The sequence below is a fragment of the Humulus lupulus genome, chromosome 9 (assembly GCF_963169125.1).
Source record: "Humulus lupulus chromosome 9, drHumLupu1.1, whole genome shotgun sequence".
Lineage (NCBI taxonomy): Eukaryota > Viridiplantae > Streptophyta > Magnoliopsida > Rosales > Cannabaceae > Humulus > Humulus lupulus.
The window spans coordinates 76,179,001-76,186,033 of NC_084801.1; the positions used below are offsets into that span (position 1 = coordinate 76,179,001).

General features: G+C 33.8%; 1 long non-coding RNA gene across 2 annotated transcripts; it reads left to right on the plus strand.

Annotated features, from left to right (window-relative positions):
* Nucleotides 1-5,390: 5,390 nt before the first annotated feature.
* On the plus strand, nt 5,391-6,716 carry LOC133801654 (uncharacterized). Of its 2 annotated transcripts, none has more exons than XR_009876907.1 (3): nt 5,391-6,117; nt 6,228-6,482; nt 6,597-6,716. It is a non-coding gene; the product is annotated as an uncharacterized LOC133801654 (long non-coding RNA). The 2 variants fall into 2 exon arrangements; XR_009876908.1 differs by having other exon boundaries at nt 6,347-6,482.
* The last annotated feature ends 317 nt before the right edge of the window (nt 6,717-7,033 follow it).

The window sequence follows — 7,033 nt, forward strand, 5'->3', positions numbered from 1 at the left end:
AATACATTTAAGTCTGCACCCTAACATGTAATGCAATATAGGGCCATGCCCTGCAATCATCTCATCATGCAATATAGGGTCGTGCCCCGCAATCACACTATGGGCTCATGCCCTATCCTACGGGTGTTATAGTTTTCTTACCTGTACTCCGAGCTTCCTGATGCACTAAAGCCGCGAGCACGGTCCTCTAGCACGAGCCTCTCCAATATCCTAGTCACAACACACACATGAAACATCCTTTAATACTAATCAATTCAAAACCACTTCCCGGGACCAATCCCACACTCTCGGGACCTCTAATTCCCTAAAACAAAACATTGGAACCAACCCCCGAGTCCCCGGTCAAAAGCCCTAAAAACCAGAATTTTGGCTGTCAAAATTGGCCTAGGGCCGCGGCACTCCCTTCAAGTGCCGCGGCGCCCAGCGACTTGCCCCTCTCCTGATGCAACACTGCGCCGCGGCGCCCAAGAACAGGGCCGCGGCGCTCATACGCGAACCCAGATTTCTGGGTTTTCTCTTGCGTTTTCACCGAGCTAAAACCTTCCCAAATCATACCAAACCAATACCCAAACCCCAAAATCAATTTAAAACTTCAAATGGACCATCTAACAACCCATAAACACTAGATTCAAGCTCAAAACACAATCACACTCACAAATCCACCCAATTGATTTCAACTTCAGCAACTTAAACCCATAGGCCAAAAACACAAACCCAAGCTTGAAAAACCTAAACCATACCTCAAAAATCTTAAACCACAACAGATAAAACTCTTAAAATTGCCTAGGATCCTTACCTTTAAGTGGAGAATCCACCCTTTGCTTCCTTGAATCCATCTCCAAGTCTCCAAAAATCAGCTCCTTCCCCTCTTCTTCTTCTTCTTCTTCTTCTTCTTCTAGCTTTTCTTTTCTTCTCTTCTAATTTTTTTTAACAAAACCAAAATATCACCTAGCCTAAACCGTGTACCCCATATAACCCAGCTGCCATATATCAAATTCCCAGCCAAATGACCATTTTACCCCTCCTTGCCTATCCTTTCCTAACTAAACCTCAAGGGCACTTAAGTTCTTTTACTTCTATTTCATTTCTACCATTTTCTATCTAGAACTTGTTACTCTCAGCGGTAATTAATGGTTGCCCAGGTTACTCAATCACCAATAACCATTACCCGCTAAATCTCAACTTAACCATAAAATTCCCAAAGTACCCCTAGGCTCCTCCCGAGCCGGGTATAGAAATCCCGTTGTGACTCTTAAGTTAAATTTGCTCTCTAGGACCGTCTCGGCACGTGCATCACAATAATAACACCACACTCGCGTGGTACAAATCAGGGATTACAATTATCACATATATGCCCTCAGCGGGCTAAAATTACCAATTTACCCCTATCATGCAAACGAGGTCCCCATGCATATTTATTTCACCTAATTATGCATACTAACCACATAGTCATGCATCTCAAATAATCAAATAGTCATACAACACGCTTTAAATCATAACCATGCATTTAACTCATAAATCACACATAAATCCCAACCTGCCCTCCTGGCACACTAATCAAGGCCCTTAAGCCTTATTAGCGAATTTGGGTCGTTACACCCTAATTATAAAGAAGATTTACATAATCTCTCATAAGAAATCTTGACTGAACACTTATTAATTCCATTTTAGAGTGTGGTATATATGGTTTTGTTTATGGTAGTTTACAATTACCATGCTTGAATTTTATGTGTTATATGCATTATTCTAGTGAAGTCTCTATCCACCCATCACCATATTCAAGAGATTGATCTTCTTAGTGAAATGCCTTGATTATCTATTGCCTATCCAATATTAACTGACGTTGCACAGAGTGAACTCATCTATATGCCAATTTCAACATATATCGTGCATATTACATCCTTTGTTGTTTTCTCTAACCTTTTTTGCACATCAAATTAAAAAGTCAGTCAAGTTCTTCCGAACCAAAGTGTCATTTACATGCATTATTTAAAAGGGTAGAATAAGAACTTGTTTTGTAAGGTGCTCTAACTTGCATTATAATATCCCTAAAATTCTCATTTGGTTAACTAAGTCTTGCATATTTCCGTCAAAGAGACTAAACCACCCTTTCTTTGTTGTACTTAACACTTTAAACAAAAATCCAACCATTCTTTTTTTCTTTTCCTTTTCTTTTTCTTTTAAAAATTCAAAAATTAAACATGATGAAAGAATAGCTTTGGAATTTCTTCAAAAATTTCTAAGCATCTCATGTATAGTTCCTTTCTAGAGTAGGCCCCAAGACGAGAGAGGTTCATGTTACAATCAGGCTCACTTGGAAGAGCTCTTCCATTCTGTCAAAAAATCTAGCCCATTCATAAACATTAATCAGGATGTTATATCTATTGATGTCTACTTTATCTATAGAATGTCACAAGCTAAAAATTTTGTTCAACAGGTTGAAAACAGAGCTGGAAAAACTCTCTTTACAAACTTTCATTTCACTAGGAAAGTCTTATTGCTTGATCTATGGAAGATTTTGTTATGCTTTCTTTAATATGATTATTTCTGAATTATTATAGCTTAAATTAAATTGTTTGAATGCAGGTGGTGATGGCTTTCATTGGAGAAACTAGAGGCATTCAAAAGTGATAGAGTTGGAGGGTGACAAGGGTTATGGTAAGATATATTATACAGTACATACCCTGCAAACAAGGTGAGAAGCTTTTTAAGTAAAGCAAAATGTATGCCATGTACCATGATTCTTTTTTTCTTATCCAATATAGCAAAACAACACCAAGAAGAAATAACAAGTCTGGCTATTAGAGACTGTTTGTTTATACCTTAGGAAAAATGGGGAAGGGTGATGTATGTGCTGTTATAATTTTGATATATGTATTTATGAAAAAAATTCATTAGGTCTTGTAAGTGCCATTATGGTTTTGGACTGTCAAACAGTCAAAGACACTCTAACTGGTGTCTTTTTTATAAATTTTTTAATGAATTTTCTAAACTAAACTAAATTTTATGAATTATTCACACTGATTAAGAACTTTAATTCTCATTTAGAAAAAAAATTCTCAATTAAGATTATTTTCTGGGCTAAAAAAACATTCTATACTTTGTTATTTTGAGGATAATGAAATTTGAAATATGAAATACTTTAAAAGCTAACTGAAATTTTCTGTCAATATGATTTGTGGGTCTTAAAGAACTCTCCTTTACCTATCACCATGGGAAAAAAAAGTTTGACATTGTCCATTGTAAATGTGTAGTTCAATTTGAGTAAAGTTAATCTTTGCATTGTTAATTAGATTCCTCTTATCCATATGCATACAAGTAATAAATAGAAGCTAATGGTTCTATATTTTGTTTGTTCATAGACTAACAGAAAAGTAATATGTAATATCAATTGAAGATAAGAAACTAATATTGTGTTGGGGTTCATATTTACTATTGTCTTCTTAACGTTTTCTATTATTTAATATATTGTTTGTTGGATTCTAAGGGAGCTTTGAGAACCTAGGCCCCAATACATACATGCATGTACTATTATTTCTCTCTCAATTTCTAGTTCTATAGATAATTATTTACTCTTCTCACTTCTCCTTCACAGGCTTAGATTGGACTGAGTTGGTTGTATTATTTTGCTAATTAAGAAAAGTGAGAAGATTCATTTGGTTTCATTTACATATTTTGCTCAGTTTTTTATTTCTTATGCATTCAAGATGTTTGAAAAAATGCCTAATAGAATGACAAAAAAATTGTGGATTTATAATTAATAATATTCTAATATATATATATATACTTATAAGCTTTATTTAGGCATGAGTTTAATCTCTCTGTTTTTCTGAGTTCTATAGATATATTATATATATAACTCTTCTTTGTTTTGACTACTATTATATAAATTAATCTGTTCATTTTTTTTTGGCAGATTAGGATTAAATTATCATATATAAAGCTCAGGTGTAGTTTTAGAAGTGGAAGAGAGTAGCTTTGGGCCTTATCACCAGGTACTACACTCATAGTCTCTTGATTGTCTATTGAACATCTTTGAATCTTTAAATCTATATGTATCTGTGTGTGTAGAGTTTCCACTATTTTTCCATTCTATCATAATTGGTAAAGTAGATTGCTTTTTCTGTTATGGTGGGTTTGTTTTTGTTTCATAATTCATTTATGCACGTTGGATTGAATGGGAGTATATATTCTGATATCTAATCTGGGAATTGGGATTTTTTTTGCGTGGTTGACGTGACGTGACTTTCTTGGGTTGATTATGCATACCAAATTAGTAGGTAATAAAGCTGAAAAGTTAATTGCTCTTTTTAGTGGAAGAAGGGTCTTGGGATTTAGGAACTGTGTTTGAAATTTGATTTTTTTATTTTATAAAAATGAATCCTTGATCATAAAAGTGATGGTTGTTGGATTTGGAAATGTGGGTAGTGATTATGTTACCATGATCAATGAAATCAGTGTGGCTTTATCAAATGGGGATAATTAGTTATTGGTGCCAGTTAAATTAATTGAAACTCATCTACTTACTGACCATTGTGTAATTTCTTTCCCCATTTGTCTTGTTAAATTTTGTAAATTAATGGTAGTTTCTTCTAGTTTATAGAAGATCTATCTAGCTTATATAATTCTTTTTCTCACTCACACTTTCCCTGTTTTTACTCTGTTTTTCTTTAAATTTGACTATATTAATACCAAATTTCTTTCTTTGAATGTTTGGTGATTTCAGAGTCCAGATGGTGATATTATAGATTGTGTTTTGTCTCATCAACAACCAGCTTTTGACCATCCTCAGTTGAAGGGACGAAAGCCATTGGTAATACCAATAATTCAATTTCAAGATTTATATAAATTGAAGTGATAAATTGTTTGAATATTGATTGAATATTACATATTGTGCAGGATCCACCAAATAGGCCAAAAGCTCATAAAGATCATCCTAATAGTATGGACTCAGAAAATTATCAGTCATGGTGCTTGTCAGGCGAATCATGTCCAGGAAGGCTCTTTTTCCATCTCTATTTTGTTTTTGCATTTCACTCTCATTCTCTCTATTTTAGTCTCTTTCCCATATTCCTTTTCCTTCTTTATCATAAAATTGTCGAATAGCTGTATATATTTGTGATTTCTTGTTCTGGATTTAGAGAAAGTTTGAAGTTTTACCATAGTTTTTCTTTTATTTGCAAATCTGGTGTTCTTATATTTTCTTAGTCGTTCCAAGTTTTTGGTTTTTTTGCATCTTTTTAATCATCAATATATATTTTGATTTGGTGTTTGAAATATATTTGATGATTTTATATATGTAATTAGTATATTTGGTGTTTTGGTGTTTAATCAGTATATTTGCTTCTTGTTTGATATTACCTTTTGTGGTTTGGTTTAAGCTATTATGGTATGCATGTGGAGGACTGATTATAGAGGCTTGGGCATGTCTAGTTTCATCCTCTACTCATTTAAAGTTAATTTTTTTTGATGAATTGATAACCCGATTGATATGTGATAATGATTTCATGGTTCTTATTATGCTTAGATGACTTAATGTCATACATAAGAAATTTGTATGTTTTTTGCATTAAAGGAATTTTTTTCAATACAAATTGAATGTTCAACTCTTTATTGAATATCCTGGTATTGCTTGAGTTTCTAGCTGAACTGATCTATGTGAAAAATCAGTGCAAGGAGAGAAAAAGCGAGAGGAAAACAGAGGAACAAACTTGTTCATTGGTTCAACAAAGCTTGTTTTTTTTTTCTTTCTTTTTCATAGAAGTATACTGTGGCATTTTTTTCTTTCATTATATTATATTTGGATCATCATATGAAAATTTTGATATAGAGTTTAGTACCTGTTTGAACTCCATATTCTATTACACCTCTCCTTTAAATGAGATATGAGATTCAATGGATCTACCCTAGAAATAATAGTATCATTCTAAATGCTTTTGTAACTCAAATCTCCCAAACTTTTAACATGCTGTCTAAGTAATTAAGCATTTGAACAAGTGGAATTTTGAAATGTATGTGCAGAGAAAGCAGGGCTGTTGACACTTAATCGCTTTGTGTTCTTCCAGGGAAATTGGTTTGGGCCATCCGTATTGACCTCCATATTCTAGATAATGGAGGGTAAGCTGTAATTTTTTTCCCCTCTAGCACCAATTCTTTTTTTCCTTTTCTGTTATTCATTTGATTTGAGTGTGTATATTTAGTTTTCATTTAGAACAATTTGTTAATAGAAACCTTGTGGATACTGCAAATATTGCTGCTTTGGCTGCTCTCATGACGTTTTAAATTTCATGATATTATTTTCTTTCATTTTTATTTTGTTTCACATGGCCTCCATGCACTTGTGTAGGTTGTATTTTGGAAATGGATTACCCCAAAGTTGTTGGGTCTGGTTACACAGACCTCAGTATATGCAACTCTTTTCAGTGGAACAACAGAGAAGTCAAGCTCTAGAAGCTCATGCTGCTGCTTTTGCACAATTTAAAGTGTGTAAATTAACTTCTCCCTCTCTTTATCTCTCTTAATTCTCTTGTTTTTTATCGCACTTGGTATGCATATCATATATGCATATTTGTTGATTGATTGTCGAATTTATACAGGTTCCAGGGAATGAGAATCCTTCTACTCTCATTTCCTTTGCAACAAAGACTTTTAATGCTGGCCAAATTACATCAAAGTTGCATGTTATAGAGCTTGGTGCCCAACCAGGTTAGCTTAGTATTATTTAATTCACCCCCTTTATTAAAAAAGACAAATATGTTCGATAGGTCTAGAATCTTAATCAGAAATTTATTCCTTTCTTTCTGTCTTGATGAATAATTTCTACATCCTTTTGTTGGTTCATCACAAATTAATATTTTGTGAATGATTTCAGGTTGTCCAGCGATTCCAAGAACTGTTTGCACAAACAAAGTATAAAGAAGCTACTAAACTTGTTGTTGAGTCGCCACAAGGAATTCTTTGTACTCCAGATACAGTTCTCAAATTTCAGGTTCGTGAGCTCCTGGTTAAGCAACACCACAACCCGAGCCCCAAT